The sequence below is a fragment of the Schistocerca americana genome, chromosome 5 (assembly GCF_021461395.2).
Source record: "Schistocerca americana isolate TAMUIC-IGC-003095 chromosome 5, iqSchAmer2.1, whole genome shotgun sequence".
In the NCBI taxonomy this organism is placed as follows: Eukaryota; Metazoa; Arthropoda; class Insecta; order Orthoptera; family Acrididae; genus Schistocerca; species Schistocerca americana.
The window spans coordinates 368617527-368634685 of record NC_060123.1 but is presented as its reverse complement, the minus strand read 5'-3'; the positions used below and the strand labels follow the sequence as shown (position 1 = coordinate 368634685).

The window sequence follows — 17159 nt, the reverse complement described above, 5'->3', positions numbered from 1 at the left end:
TGCAATAATCCAGTTATTTCGAGAGGAACTTCAACATACCACTTCCACCAGAGCTCATACTTACTCGCCGTGGAATGTGGCTAGAGGCCATGGAATATTACAGCGAGCATTTGGAAGACATTAAGAACATTACTCTTAAGGGGACCACAGTGTGGTTCAGGTAAAAAAATTGATTTTCGGTTTTCATCACATTTCGATAGATTAAGGTTTTATGTAAGTATTCTGAAAAGGATTTTGCTGTAAAAAAATTTTTTTGAGCATTTAAAAAGCATTTTCCTACCACGTGTATTTATGTGCCATGCCCACTTTTCTGCAAATATTTTAGATCTTTATTTCCCTACATTGCAAGTTACCTAATATCGTGGGGGGCTCCCCACGAGCATGCAGAAGTGCTGCAACACGACGTGGCAAGGACTCTACTGATGTCTGAAGTAGTGCTGGAGGGAACTGGCACCATAAACCCTGCAGGGCTGTCCATAAATCCATGAGAGTACAAAGAGGTGGAGATCTCTTCTGTTCAGCACGTTGCAAGGCATCCCAAATATTCTCAGTAACATTCATATCTGGGGAGTTTGGTGGCCAGTGGAAGTGTGAAACACAGAAGAGTTTTCCGAGACCCACTCTGTGGCAATTCTGGACGTTTAGGGTGTCGCATTGTCCAGCTGGAATTGCTGAAGTACGTCAGAATGCACAATGGACACAAATGGTGTTCAGACAGGATTTTTACGTACATGTCACCTGCCAGAGTCGTATCTAGATTTATCGGGAGTCCCATATCACACCAAATGCATACGCCCAACACAATTACAACTCCACCAGCTTGAACAGTCACCTGCTGAAATGCAGGGTCCATGGATTCATGTAGTGGTCTCCATACCCATACATGTTCATCCACTTGATGCAATTTGAATTGAGACGTGTCCAACCAAGCAACATGTTTCCAGTCATCAGCAGTCCAATGTCAGAGTTGACAGTCTCAGGAAAGGCATAAAGCTTTGTGTCGTGTAGTCATCAAGGGTACACGAGTGGGCCTTCGGCTCCGAAAGCTGAATGATTCACACGCCGACACTTGTTGATGGACCAAGCACTGAAATCTGCAGCAGTTTGTGGAAGGGTTGCACTTATGTCACGTTGGACGATTCTCTTTAGTCATCCTTGGTCCCGTTCTTGCAGGATCTTTTTTGGGGCACTGCGATATCTGAGATTTGATGTTTTACCTGCTGACCTTACAGTGTTCCTCCATATGTGGAGATATTGTGCCCTTTGGATCCAATTCTCATAGACACCCAACCACTGAAGATCCTTCTGCAGTTTATCCTCCTATTGCTTCCTTGGTCTACCCATTGGACAAGTTCTATCAGGTTTTCACATAAGCCCAGCTTTAGTTTGGCATGTTTCTGGCCTCCTAGTAATGTGCCTTGTTAGTTTATTCCATGAAATTTCATTTTCTGCAAGATGTTTGGTTGTTTCATTAGGCTGTACAGTTGCTAGTTCTTTCTACATCTCCACATGTTCCCTTTGCATATTGGCATAAAAATCTCAAGATTTTCTGTTCAAAGACGAGCAGGTTCTCTTCCTTTTTTGTGCTTCACATTTCTGTCCCATATAACAACACTGGTAATATCAGCATATTTGTAGTCTTTAAGTCTGGTCTTAACTGAAAGATTTTTTGATGACATTGTGACCTCCCATTCTCTCTTTCCTCCGTTTCTTTCGCTGATCTTTCCTCTTATTTCTTTCTTCATACTGCGGCTATTTCTCGGGGTTTTCAATGCAGAAATGTAGTGAGAAGGGGGCACATGTGTGTGGTGGTTCATGATATCATAGTGCTGCAAGGGAGGGTCACTTGTGCTTCTGGTTTGAGAAGACTGATGACTGAAGTACAAACATTTCTCAAAAGAAAAACAGGTATGTGCTCTCTCTTCTTTTAAAACTATAAATAGTAGCACAGCTAGTATAATCTATCATTCTACTAAACTGAATGAGCGTGACACCATTGATGAAGTTTCAACCTCGAATGAAGTTTATTCATACCAATTAGATGAAATAAAAGAAACTCATCCAATCCAGAAGTCACTCACAGAGTAATTAGTTTCTGGTGTGTGTGTAGTGGTCATTGATACTTAAAAGATCGTTTCAGTAATTCTATCACTGTCTGTTTATGAGTTGCTAAACAACGTATCAACAAGCTGACTATGCAATGATTAATATTTGTCGTATCCCGACAGTAAATTGCTTCTCGCTTGCTTTAAGCATCAAAACGATTACTACGCTGCTCATATAAGTCTTTGATAATTATTACCCAGCTAATGTCCATAAATTGTGGTTAATGTTACTGAATCCAATACACGACGACAACGCCTGATATCCAGCTGTGTGTCTTAAACTCCACTCCAATATTTGAGAATTCGCAAATGATTTGTTTGCACCAAAGCCGGGCCGTGCTTCCCTAGAATAAATTTTAAATCAACTCCAGGTTGTAAATTAACAATCTATGCCCATTCATGAAAGTTACAGAAGATCCGCACTCAACGGCTACAGGGTTATTACAAATGATTGAAGCGATTTTACAGCTCTACAATAACTTTATTATTTGAGATATTTTCACAATGCTTTGCACACACATACAAAAACTCAAAAAGTTTTTTTAGGCATTCACAAATGTTCGATATGTGCCCCTTTAGTGATTTGGCAGACATCAAGCCGATAATCAAGTTCCTCCCACACTCGGCGCAGCATGTCCCCATCAATGAGTTCGAAAGCATCGTTGATGCGAGCTCGCAGTTCTGGCACATTTCTTGGTAGAGGAGGTTTAAACACTGAATCTTTCACATAACCCCACAGAAAGAAATCGCATGGGGTTAAGTCGGGAGAGCGTGGAGGCCATGACGTGAATTGCTGATCATGATCTCCACCACGACCGATCCACCGGTTTTCCAATCTCCTGTTTAAGAAATGCCGAACATCATGATGGAAGTGCAGTGGAGCACCATCCTGTTGAAAGATGAAGTCGGCGCTGTCGGTCTCCAGTTGTGGCATGAGCCAATTTTCCAGCATGTCCAGATACACGTTTCCTGTAACGTTTTTTTCGCAGAAGAAAAAGGGGCCGTAAACTTTAAACCGTGAGATTGCACAAAACACGTTAACTTTTGGTGAATTGTGAATTTGCTGCACGAATGCGTGAGGATTCACTACCGCCCAGATTCGCACATTGTGTCTGTTCACTTCACCATTAAGAAAAAATGTTGCTTCATCACTGAAAACAAGTTTCGCACTGAACGCATCCTCTTCCATGAGCTGTTGCAACCGCGCCGAAAATTCAAAGCGTTTGACTTTGTCATCGGGTGTCAGGGCTTGTAGCAATTGTAAACGGTAAGGCTTCTGCTTTAGCCTTTTACGTAAGATTTTCCAAACCGTCGGCTGTGGTACATTTAGCTCCTTGCTTGCTTTATTCGTCGACTTCTGCAGGCTACGCGTGAAACTTGCCCGCACGCGTTCAACCGTTTCTTCGCTCACTGCAGGCCCACCTGTTGATTTCCCCTTACAGAGGCATCCAGAAGCTTTAAACTGCGCATACCATCGCCGAATGGAGTTAGCAGTTGGTGGATCTTTGTTGAACTTCGTCCTGAAGTGTCGTTGCACTGTTATGACTCAATGATGTGAGTGCATTTCAAGCACGACATACGCTTTCTCGGCTCCTGTCGCCATTTTGTCTCACTGCGCTCTCGAGCGCTCTGGCGGCAGAAACCTGAAGTGCGGCTTCAGCCGAACAAAACTTTATGAGTTTTTCTACATATCTGTAGTGTGTCGTGACCATATGTCAATGAATGGAGTTACAGTGAATTTATGAAATCGCTTCAATCATTTGTAATAGCCCTGTACTTGATCGCACAGCCGAGCAACATGGAAGTTTTTGTTTTTACAAAGAGAAATCATATCATGTATAATGCAACAAGGGGATTTGCTATGTCAAAACATATTTATATTTGTCTCATTAAAACTCAGCACTTATTACATGTTGTACATAATTAAATTCTTTACTCTGCAAATAATCAATAAAATTTAGAAATGAATTACATGTATAAAAAAAAATCTCAAGTTGATATGATGTCATGGGTCACTACTTCTTTCGACTCCCCTACACTGACGTGACACAAAGTAGATCTGACTATATTGGACATACTCATATAATGCTACATCTGCTTCAGGCTGTAGTAAGTTTCAGTTAATTTCTTGTTTTAGGTTATTATACCTGTTGAACCGGGGTCCAAGGTATTTCGAATTTTCCACTTTGGCTATATTCAATATCCTGAAGAAAGTCATACAGAAAATAAAAAGAGAAGGTAAAGGGGTGAAGCTAAATGGAAGAACATAACTATTGGGATATGCATGACGACATTGCAGCCATAGCAGAGTCAAAGGAAGAGGTGGCAGAAACCATAGAGGACTTAACAAAGAATGGCAGTGAGAGTGGACTGCGGATTAATATGAAGAAGACTGAAATGACAGCAGTATCTACATCTACATATACATCCATACTCCGCAAGCCACCTGACGGTGTGTGGCGGAGGGTACCTTGAGTACCTCTATCGGTTCTCCCTTCTATTCCAGTCTCGTATTGTTCGTGGAAAGAAGGATTGTCATTATGCCTCTGTGTGGGCTCTAATCTCTCTGATTTTATCCTCGTGGTCTCTTCGCGAGATATACATAGGAGGGAGCAATATATTGCTTCACTCCTCGGTGAAGGTATGTTCTCGAAACTTCAACAAAAGCCCCTACCGAGCTACTGAGCGTCTCTCCTGCAAAGTCTTCCACTGGAGTTTAACTATCATCTCCGTAACAATTTCACGATTACTAAATGATCCTGTAATGAAGCATGCTGCTCTCCGTTGGATCTTTTCTATCAACCCTATCTGGTACGGATCCCACACTGGTGAGCAACATTCAAGCAGTGGGCAAACACGTGTACTGTAACCTACTTCCTTTGTTTTCGGATTGCATTTCCTTAGGATTCTTCCAATGAATCTCAGTCTGGCATCTACTTTACCAACTAACAACTTTATATGATCATTCCATTTTAAATCAGTCCTAATGCCTACTCCCACATAATTTATGGAATCAACTGCTTCCAGTCACTGACCTGCTATATTGTAGCTAAATGATAAAGGATCTTTCTTTCTATGTATTCACAACACATTACACTTGTCTACATTGAGATTCAATTGCCATTCCCTGCACCATGTGTCAATTCGTTGCAGATCCTCCTGCATTTCAGTACAATTTTCCATTGTTACAACCTCTCGATATACCGCAGCATCATCCCCAAAAAGCCTCAGTGAACTTCCGATGTTATCCACAGTCATTTATGTATGTTGTGAATAGCAACGGTCCTACTATAGAATCTAACAGGGATTTTATTGGTCCCAGAGATTCGGTCAGTTTTTGTGATTTTAGTTGTTTCTCAATATCACTGACACTAACACCTATATCAAACATCTTTGCAGTAGTGTGAGAATTACATAGAACCTCTGAAACAATAAAATATTATTGTGTAACGAAAAGCACTTTTGACGGACGAAATGGATCAGTAATTCTGAAATTAGCCCTGTGCTGTCTCTGCACTAGCTTTTCCCCAATATATTAAAACAATTAGTTCAAATACTACATATTTTTCTACTTTCCTTGATTATAACAAAAGAGAACTGTTTATCTACTGCTTATCTTATAATTATATTTAAAAACAAAGATGATGTGACTTACCATACGAAAGCGCTGGCAGGTCGATAGAAACACAAACAGACACATACATACACACAAAATTCAAGCTTTCGCAACAAACTGTTGCCTCATCAGGAAAGAGGGAAGGAGAGGGAAAGACGAAAGGAAGTGGGTTTTAAGGGAGAGGGTAAGGAGTCATTCCAATCCCGGGAGCGGAAAGTCTTACCTTAGGGGGAAAAAAGGACGGGTATACACTCGCACACACACATATATCCATCCACACATATACAGACACAAGCAGACATATTTAAAGACAAAGAGTTTGGGCAGAGATGTCAGTCGAGGCGGAAGTGCAGAGGCAAAGATGATGTTGAATGACAGGTGGGGTATGAGTGGTGGCAACTTGAAATTAGCGGAGATTGAGGCCTGGTGGGTAACGGGAAGAGAGGATATATTGAAGAGCAAGTTCCCATCTCCGGAGTTCGGATAAGTTGGTGTTGGTGGGAAGTATCCAGATAACCCGGATGGTGTAACACTGTGCCAAGATGTGCTGGCCGTGCACCAAGGCATGTTTAGCCACAGGGAGATCCTCATTACCAACAAACACTGTCTGCCTGTGTCCATTCATGCGAATGGACAGTTTGTTGCTGATCATTCCCACATAGAATGCATCACAGTGTAGGCCGGTCAGTTGGTAAATCACGTGGGTGCTTTCACATGTGGCTCTGCCTTTGATCGTGTACACCTTCCGGGTTACAGGACTGGAGTAGGTGGTGGTGGGAGGGTGCATGGAACAGGTTTTACACCGGGGGCGGTTACAAGGATAGGAGTCAGAGGGTAGGGAAGGTGGTTTGGAGATTTCATAGGGATGAACTAACAGGTTACGAAGGTTAGGTGGACGGCGGAAAGACACTCTTGGTGGAGTGGGGAGGATTTCATGAAGGATGGATCTCATTTCAGGGCAGGATTTGAGGAAGTCGTATCCCTGCTGGAGAGCCACATTCAGAGCCTGGTCCAGTCCCGGAAAGTATCCTGTCACAAATGGGGCACTTTTGTGGTTCTTCTGTGGGGGATTCTGGGTTTGAGGGGATGAGGAAGTGGCTCTGGTTATTTGCTTCTGTACCAGGTCGGGAGGGTAGTTGCGGGATGCGAAAGCTGTTGTCAGGTTGTTGGTATAATGGTTCAGGGATTTCGGACTGGAGCAGATTCGTTTGCCACGAAGACCTAGGCTGTAGGGAAGGGACCGTTTGATGTGGAATGGGTGGCAGCTGTCATAATGGAGGTACTGTTGCTTGTTGGTGGGTTTGATGTGGACGGACGTGTGAAGCTGGCCATTGGACAGGTGGAGGTCAACGTCAAGGAAAGTGGCATGGGATTTGGAGTAGGACCAGGTGAATCTGATGGAACCAAAGGAGTTGAGGTTGGAGAGGAAATTCTGGAGTTGTTCTTCACTGTAGTCCAGATCATAAAGATGTCATCAATAAATCTGTACCGAACTTTGGGTTGGCAGGCCTGGGTAACCAACAAGGCTTTCTCTAAGCGACCCATGAATAGGTTGGCGTACGAGGGGGCCATCCTGGTACCCATGGCTGTTCCCTGTTGCATTTCGAAATCTTTTCTGTCGTCTTATTTTCTCTTTCTGTTTCTGCCAGAAGTTTCACTTTGTATTCACCTTCTCCTTTTTACCGTAATCTGCTATACAATTTTATCCCGCCTATATATACTCAATAATACGTAACCCACTTCCAAATCATAACCAAAAAAATTTTTTTGCCGCTTTCAACACTACCGCCGCTACAAAATCCACTATTTCTAGCTCACAAACAGTTCCTTTCACCTTTTGAACAACCATTTCGGCTAGTTCTAATAACTTTCGCTTTATTTCCATTTCCGTTTTTCCCACATCACTGATAATTTTTAGCCGCTTCCCACAGGTTTTAACGTCATTATTTCTTCGTCAGACAATTGTTAGCCTCATTTTCATAATCTGCCACCACAAAACCACTCCTTTTAATATATTACACGCAGTTTTTTCGAAATTTTCCCGAATTTCTCCGTCCTCTAACGTGTTTTGGCGGCAACACAACCACCTAACCTTTGTGCACATTGTTGTCTACCAACCCAAGTCCAACATAGCCCAGCTGTAACCAACACCTTTTCGCCTTTTTCACACCAGATCTCCAGTTACTTTCCAGTCCACCTTTATCCCGCCCCATATATTTTTATTTTCTTTATCATTTCCTCATGGTACACTTTCCACCTTCTAATACCATGTCACCCTCACAACACCCCCACAATAACCCCATTAAGTTTTATTTACATTCCTTCCGCAAACATGCCTTAGCCCTAGCCAGATTACGCTCCCATATTCTATTTTCTCAGGTTTGTCTGACATTTTGCATTACCCCCAAAGGCCTCACACTTAAAGTTCCCATCTCTGGCTGCAACCCTTCTTTCCATCAGTCCCTATACCAGTTCCAAACTGAACAATCCATTGCCCTCACCCACCTAATCCTTCACCTACACATCAACTCAGCCAATGAACACACCCATCAACTCCTATCCTTAATAAAAGTCCTTAATCTTTCCTCTCCCACATCCACACCGGCTGTTCAGAGCATCCTCCTACAGGCCAACCATAAAATAGAACAGCATGCCACCCTCCACCTCAAAAAACTATCCAATCTCCTGGTTTCCCACCTCCGGAAAGGAAACTCAATCACCCTTCACAACCTTTCCAGCAAACCTCAACCTCCTCTCATTGCACACAAACCCAGTCTCTCCCATCTACCCAATCTCCCACTTCCAGCTCCACTCCCTCCAAAACCTCAAAATTCCAATCAACACAATCTGGAACCACAACACCCTAATTCAGTAGTTAACCTTTCCTCCAAACCTCTCTCCCAATCTGAAACCTCTGTCCTATCCAAAGGCCTCACCTTCAGCCCCACTCCCAGATTCAACCAAACAGCCTTCGTCAAAGATTTACTGTCCTACACTCGTACTCTCTGCTGGAAATATCACTTTGCCACGAAGAAAAATGATCCTAATCCTACTCCTAATGATCCAACTCCCCAAGACACCATCCAAATTGAACCCTGCCTGGAACAGTTCCGTCCTCCGTCGCAGCGGGACCCACCTCCTCTTCCTCAAAATCACCCTCTCCAAACCTTCCAGGAATTTCTGACTTCCAGCCTTGCATCTCAATCCTTCTTAAAAAAACCTTAATCCTACTCCCAACATCACCACTGCTGAAGCCCAGGCTATCCGTGATCTGAAGGCTGACCGATCCATCATCATTCTTCCGGCGGACAAGGGTTCCACGACCGTGGTACTTGATCGTCAGGAGTATGTGGCTGAGGGACTGCGTCAGCTTTCAGATAACACCACATATAAAGTTTGCCAAGGTAACCCCATTCCCAATGTCCAGGCGGAGCTTCAAGGAATCCTCAGAACCTTAGGCCCCCTGCAAAACCTTTCACCTGACTCCATCAACCTCCTGACCCCACCGACACCCCGCACCCCTACCTTCTACCTTCTTCCTAAAATCCACAAAACCAATCACCCCGGCCGCCCCATTGTAGCTGGTTACCAAGCCCCCACAGAACGTATCTCTGCGTACGTATATCAACACCTTCAACCCATTACATGCAGTCTCCCATCCTTCATCAAAGACACCAACCACTTTCTCAAACACCTGGAATCCTTACCCAATGTGTTACCCCCGGAAACCATCCTTGTAACCATTGATGCCACTTCCTTATACACAAATATTCCGCACGTCCAGGGCCTCACTGCGATGGAGCATTTCCTTTCACGCCGATCACCTGCCACCCTACCTAAAACCTCTTTCCTCATCACCTTAGCCAGCATCATCCTGACCCACAACTTCTTCACTTTTGAAGGCCAGACATACCAACAATTAAAGGGAACAGCCATGGGTACCAGGATGGCCCCCCTCGTACGCCAACCTATTCATGGGTCGCTTAGAGGAAGCCTTCTTGGTTACCCAGGCCTGCCAACCCAAAGTTTGGTACAGATTTATTGATGACATCTTCATGATCCGGACTCACAGTGAAGAAGAACTCCAGAATTTCCTCTCCAACCTCAACTCCTTTGGTTCCATCAGATTCACCTGGTCCTACTCCAAATCCCATGCCACTTTCCTTGATGTTGACCTCCACCTGTCCAATGGCCAGCTTCACACGTCCGTCCACATCAAACCCACCAACAAGCAACAGTACCTCCATTATGACAGCTGCCACCCATTCCACATCAAACGGTCCCTTCCCTACAGCCTCGGTCTTCGTGGCAAACGAATCTGCTCCAGTCCGGAATCCCTGAACCATTATACCAACAACCTGACAACAGCTTTCGCATCCCGCAACTACCCTCCCGACCTGGTACAGAAGCAAATAACCAGAGCCACTTCCTCATCCCCTCAAACCCAGAATCCCCCACAGAAGAACCACAAAAGTGCCCCACTTGTGACAGGATACTTTCCGGGACTGGACCAGACTCTGAATGTGGCTCTCCAGCAGGGACACGACTTCCTCAAATCCTGCCCTGAAATGAGATCCATCCTTCATGAAATCCTCCCCACTCCACCAAGAGTGTCTTTCCGCCGTCCACCTAACCTTCGTAACCTGTTAGTTCATCCCTATGAAATCCCCAAACCACCTTCCCTACCCTCTGGCTCGTATCATTGTAACCGCCCCCGGTGTAAAACCTGTCCCATGCACCCTCCCACCACCACCTACTCCAGTCCTGTAACCCGGAAGGTGTACACGATCAAAGGCAGAGCCACATGTGAAAGCACCCACGTGATTTACCAACTGACCTGCCTACACTGTGATGCATTCTATGTGGGAATGACCAGCAACAAACTGTCCATTCGCATGAATGGACACAGGCAGACAGTGTTTGTTGGTAATGAGGATCTCCCTGTGGCTAAACATGCCTTGGTGCACGGCCAGCACATCTTGGCACAGTGTTACACCGTCCGGGTTATCTGGATACTTCCCACCAACACCAACCTATCCGAACTCCGAAGATGGGAACTTGCTCTTCAATATATCCTCTCTTCCCGTTACCCACCAGGCCTAAATCTCCGCTAATTTCAAGTTGCCGCCACTCATACCCCACCTGTCATTCAACATCATCTTTGCCTCTGCACTTCCGCCTCGACTGACATCTCTGCCCAAACTATTCGTCTTTAAATATGTCTGCTTGTGTCTGTATATATGTGTGTGTGTGTGTGTGTGTGTGTGTGTGTGTGTGTGTGTGTGTGTGTGAGTGTGCGCGCGCCCGAGTGTATACCCGTCCTTTTTTCCCCCTAAGGTAAGTCTTTCCGCTCCCGGGATTGGAATGACTCCTTACCCTCTCCCTTAAAACCCACTTCCTTTCGTCTTTCCCTCTTCTTCCCTCTTTCCTGTTGAGGCAACAGTTTGTTGCGAAAGCTTGAATTTTGTGTGTATGTATGTGTCTGTTTGTGTTTCTATCGACCTGCCAGCGCTTTCGTATGGTAAGTCACATCATCTTTGTTTTTAAATATATTTTTCCCGCGTGGAATGTTTCCCTCTATTATCTTATAATTAATTTGGCTTCCAAGCACTCACCTCAGTATACATCCATGTACATTTTATCAATGTTTAGATCTTTCTTAACCTTCCGATAGGTATGCGTATTTATCAGATACGCAGTAATAATGTTCATTACCTTTTCTTGCAAGAGAGGGAGGGAAATCCCTCCTTTATTCTAGCTTCCTCTTTTGACCCCATCCTACTCCAGTCCTGGCCTCTGCCCGCTACTGTAAACAACAAACTAGTAACACATGTTTCGTAACTGAGGAATACGCACGACCCTCTGTGTAATTTTTTAACTTTTCATTTTCCATTATTTATTGTTGAATGTTTAATGCTTATTAGTAATTTAAAGTGGTGTTAATGTGTCTTGAATTGACAATGAAATTAAATTAAATTGTACGTGTCAGATACGCAAGACCTTCGATGCTTGTATATTTTATTTATTCAGTTTCGCTTCATATTTATTTCTTAGGTGCTATGAGGGACAAAGAGATGTATAATTTAAACAATCCTGTGGGTGTTGAAGCTGTGATAAATGCAATTCTGCATGGTACCAATGATGAGTATGATCAGGACATCAGTTTTATAGAGGACAGCAACACTGATGAAGAAAAACATGTATCGGAAACATATGGAGATTCTGATATGAAATTGAGTGGTCAGTCCAGCTCAGAAGATGACGTAGATGAGAAATCGACATCTCAAGCTGTTCAAAAGAAAAATAAAAAAATAATTGACGTTTGGTCAAGGCAAAAAAAGCCAAGGAACAGGCAAAGACGAGGTAAACAAAAGGTTTACTTCATCTGCCTGGAGTAATCAGACCTACGAAAAATATGACTAATATTCTAGAATTATGGAAATGCCTCATCTCTGACATTAATGGCTCTGAGCACTATGGGACTTTACATCTATGGTCATCAGTCTCTCAGGGAACACCTGATGAAGACGTCAAGTAATGACGTCGCAATATCGTGTTTGGAAGACGCTGATATCCGGCAGAAAACCCGATTTCCACGAGATGTCATCAAATCGCCGGGAAAGTCTAAGAAATTACAAATTTATTCTTACGATACACTATAACTATTCTCGTTCAAGGGACACTCAAAAGACAGACATAGCAGAAACGAAAGCCCTATTCGGGCTGCTTTATCTCGCTGGGGATGTACCACGCGAATCGTCTGAATCTTGACGACTTATGGTGGATGGATGACTTCCTAATCGTTATGAGTGAAGTTTTTAATGCGATCTATTCGTTTTCATGATGTGGAAACAAGAGGAGAACGAAGAAAACTGACCACCTAGCTCCTATGAGAATTATTCTTGAAGAATTTGTTGTGAACTGTCAAAAATGCTTTTCACTTGATGAAGATGACACAGTCAATGAGAAACTCTAGGCTTTTCGAGGTACATGCGGCTTCATATAATACGTGCCAAAAAAGCCAAGCAAATATGGCATAAAAATGTGTGCTTTGGTAGACTCTCTGCTATATTATACATGTAATATGGAAATATGCGCTGGAAGCCAACCAGAAATCATCTGACATTGTATCACGGCCGACAATTGGTTTACAGATTACTATTTGGTAAAGGAATAGGCATCAAAAAAAAAAAAAAAAAAATTCATATATTGGCATGTTACATAAAAATAAGCCTCAGATTCCTCCAGAATTCACAGCGAGCAGAAAACGAGAACCCCAGTCAAGTCTGTCGGGTTTTCGCAAAGAGGCAACACTTATTTCATAAGTGCCAAAAAAGTACAAGAATGTTTTGTTGATATCCAGCTTTCACAGTGATAGAAAAATCTATGAAGGAATGGGTGATCTCAAGAAACCAGAAACTATAACTTTTTACAGTCACACAAAAGGAGGCATTGATACTGACGACAAACACTTTGGGTCTTTCAATGTTGCGGTGAACACAAATCAATGGCCTTTGATGGTGTTTTTCTCGATGGTGAATGTTGCTGCCATAAATTTATTTATAATTTGGAAAGGAAACACCAATAATAATTTCAAGAGAAGAAAATATATCAAATATCTTTCTAACGAACTTGTGCAGCAACATGTAACAAGGAGAAGTACTAAAGTAACTTGAGACCTCCATACAAAAGTTTTAAAAGTGTTGTACACAAAAGATGAACACCAACAGCAAGAAGGAAGAGGAGAAGATCACGCTCAGGAGCCTCTGAAGAAAATATGTAGGCCATGTTTAGTTAGAAAGAAAATGAGAATCGCCAGTTTCATATGTGAACAGTTTACTTGTTTACAACATTCAAGAACTGTTTGCAATGATTATCTTTCGGCTTCTAAATAATCACCAGTTTCAAATGTGAGATATGTTGACTGTATGTTTTGTTTACACCATTCAAGAAATGTTTGCATTGATTGTATTTCAACTTCTAAATAACTTCAGTATATTGAGAAACCAAAATTTCAAGCATAATCCTGTACAAATTTGACATTCATACACGGAAAGGTAAGTATCAGTATCTCGAGAAGCTATGAGAAGAAAATGTGTATTTTGAAACATAACAGCTTTATTTTTAAATAAATTTTTTACCTTGCTTTTGTTTGTATAGCCCATGAATAATATCTAATATTACTTTTATTATAAAAATTTAGTGCTTAAAGAGACATTAAGTTTCTTAACAACAAGTGGTATCTGCGAGAGATGCATAACTGCCCTTGTCCGACCAGAAAGCGCACCTATCTGGAGGTTAAGCAGCAATGATTGTATTTTTAGAATAATATTAAAATTATTTCCTTACTTTATAAGCTTTACCCTTAAGCTATTTTCCCAATCGATCATGCCCTAACTAAAAAATATGGTGTAGTAACATCCATGCTAAAAAACTAGAGACAAAGACGCCCTCTCCAATTACATACTTATTTCACTATTTCCAATATTTTCAAACGTGTTTTAGAAAGTAACAGAGAATACAGACTCATTTAACTGAACTGAATTTGTTAACTGTGTTCCATTCTCCACGGATAAAGTAGATCAAGACCTCACAAACACCACCTTGGAGGAGGTAAACAGGAAAAATTGTACATCTGATAGCTTACCAAAGCATTTGTGTCGATCACAAAATTATCCTTGACAAAGTAAATGTTTATAGTATTAATGTAGCCCTTTTGGGTGGACAAAGCCTTACCTTCATAACAAAACACAAGGTTCACATTGACAGTTATAGGCCTGGAACCAAACACAGAGTGGGTGAACATAACATGCGAATCCCACAGAAATGGGCAGTGAAGTAGATAACCACACATTTATCAGAAGTATTTTTCTGTATCTTTGAATTCTTGCACTTGTTTCCTAGCACATTTACTTCTTAAAAATTGTTGCTTGAATTGTGATATATACAGTCACAATACGACACACAAATTATTTCCCTTGTCTTGGGATCAGAGTGGATTTATGTATTCTGGTACAAAGGCATCATCGAGCTCCCCTGCTATATGAAACAAAAAGTGAATCGCAACCAATTCAAAAGATAATTAAAACAAATCTCGATAGCGATACTTTCTACAATTTATCCATATAGCAAGATTCGAAGATTGAAAATTTCTGTTAGTTACGCAGCAAGTAACAATGTTGTCTGTACACCTGAATGATAACCAATGTATTGCAACGAGGGCTCAGTATCTACAGGTGTAAGTAACTTATTATTTAGAATACAGTGTTAGCAAAGGATTTTTTTTTTTTTAAAGTAGCCTCTTTCTTTTTGAACTACTTGGATAGATTTAGCTGGCATAAGAATGAATAGCATTAAGCAGTACAGTGACATTTTATTGTTAATAAAGCCCACAGATTCGGTTTCTATCATTAGTTTATGCTTTCTTAATGTATATTTTGATTAATTCTACGTGCCTGAAGGTTCTTCTTGATGGTATCTGTGGATCTTTATGAATTAATTAATAAAAATCAGTCAATTACCTAAATTCAGGCCTATTTTGAACAAGCATTAAGAAAAATCAGGTTACCCACATCCACACAATATATGAATGACACTCAAAAATAGTTCTCTTCGCTGTTCTGTACAATACAAAATGTTCTTTTCAAAGGCTGCATCAGTACCATCACTACAGCAATCACCCAATAGTAAGGTCATGCATGTATACTGATTTTGTGTACATTACTGGGATGTGATTTTTCAAGTTTCTCCTGTGGATGGAATATGCAATAACAATTTTTCAAGCATGTGTCCAGGACTGATGTCCCAGATGCATGCCCAAAAATTACCAAGTTATTGGGACATTAGTATCAACACCTTAAAGGATAGCCCACAAGGAGGTAGAATGTTAGCCAACAAGGAGGCAGCATGTTAATGAAGAAACTGATGTTAAGTCATTCTTTCACTATCACCAAATAAATGTTAATTCACAGCAGTTTTAATAAAAATCTGTATACAACCTTCTCCACAACTGCCACTGACTGCTTCAAACAGCAATACCTAGGTGCGTGTTATCTACAGCCTGGTAACTGTTAGCATCAGGGCTCTTGTTAGAAGCCCCTTTTACTTAAAATCTCGAGTATCTTCTGTAATACCACTTCTGTGGAATCCACCCTGCACAACAATGATACATTGCATGCAACAAGATTATGTGGTCAAAAAATTGTAAATAAATAATAAACTAAGCAAAAGCCTAAATTTCAGAAATTACGTCCAGATTTAAAAATCACTAACAATTATACTGTGCAGAAAGCTTTGTTTCTATAAATATGGAGAACATATACCATATTAAAAATTATTCTTCTGCAGTGTACTTCATTTAAAAATACTAAGTGCAGTTCGCAGAAGGAAAATTGAAAGTAGCCATAATAAGTTATACATAATGCTGAATGTCATCTATCTTGACCAGTTATTAAAAAAAAAAAAAAACCTGATGTATACAAAGGCTTGCTGAGAAGTAATGCCTCCAAACTATCCATTCTGTTCTCAATATTGATTAAGGTATTACACGTCACGCCTATTACTTTATCTACTTTCCCACTCTGCTGACTTAAGTTTCAAGCCTCTGCCGCTATAGGGACCTACATTGCAGCATGTAACATGGCTGAGTGTAACTTAACTATGCCAATGCATGAGAAACAGCATGCTGTAATCAAGTTTCTAACAGCAGAAAACATGTCTCCAATAGAAATCCATAAAAGAATGAAAGCTATGTACAATGAATGCTGCACTGAGGCATTTCCTTGGGTTCACTATCACTGATCGTTCTCCATTCAGTCCCAAGTTGGGCCCATCTGATATTTATCTCTTTCCAAAACTATAACACCTTTGTGGACGTCACCTTGATAGTGATGAAGTGGTGCAAGAGGAGATGAAGCTATGGCTCTGTCACCAACTTCAAACACTCTACAGCAACGGTGTCAACTAACTGGTCTTTCAGTGGAAGAAATGTGACTGTCAGCAGGGTGACTATATTCAGGAATAAATATGTAGACATGAGGAACAAAGATGTAGAGGAAAAGTTTGTTTTATTTAAAACGCTTTAAAGGTTGTCACAGCAAAAAATTGGAATCATTACTTTTCAGCTTGCCCTCATATTTATGAAAACTCATGAAAAGAAAATAAAAATTATTCAGTTAACAAATTAAATATTACATTTTGTATTTTGATTTTCTAAAAATACATGGTGGACACACTCTTTCAGTAAATCAAATTTTAACAGCAACAAATTATTGTTTAAAGCAAACTTTTCAGAAAATACAAAAAATACACATGTGGCTGATACACAGGTTGAGTACCTCATACTACTAACTGCACTGAATTTAATAAGGTCTTTTATCACATATCAAAGAATTCTTAAAGCAGTTGCCAATGACGGCTTCATTGAAAACTGGGAACCA

The 17159-nt window shown here is 41.3% G+C and overlaps 1 protein-coding gene across 3 annotated transcripts in view; it reads right to left on the bottom strand.

Moving 5' to 3' along the window:
* Positions 1-17159, bottom strand: part of LOC124615333 (peroxisomal membrane protein 11B) — an 89236-nt gene that overhangs the window by 27551 nt on the left and 44526 nt on the right. For 2 of the 3 annotated variants that reach the window (XR_006979778.1, XR_006979779.1), the window contains exon 4: positions 15720-15873. The exons of the other annotated variant lie outside the window; for it this stretch is intronic. The gene's annotated coding sequence lies outside the window, so the exon portion shown is untranslated. The remainder of the gene's footprint in view (positions 1-15719; positions 15874-17159) is intronic. 3 annotated transcript variants of the gene reach the window in all.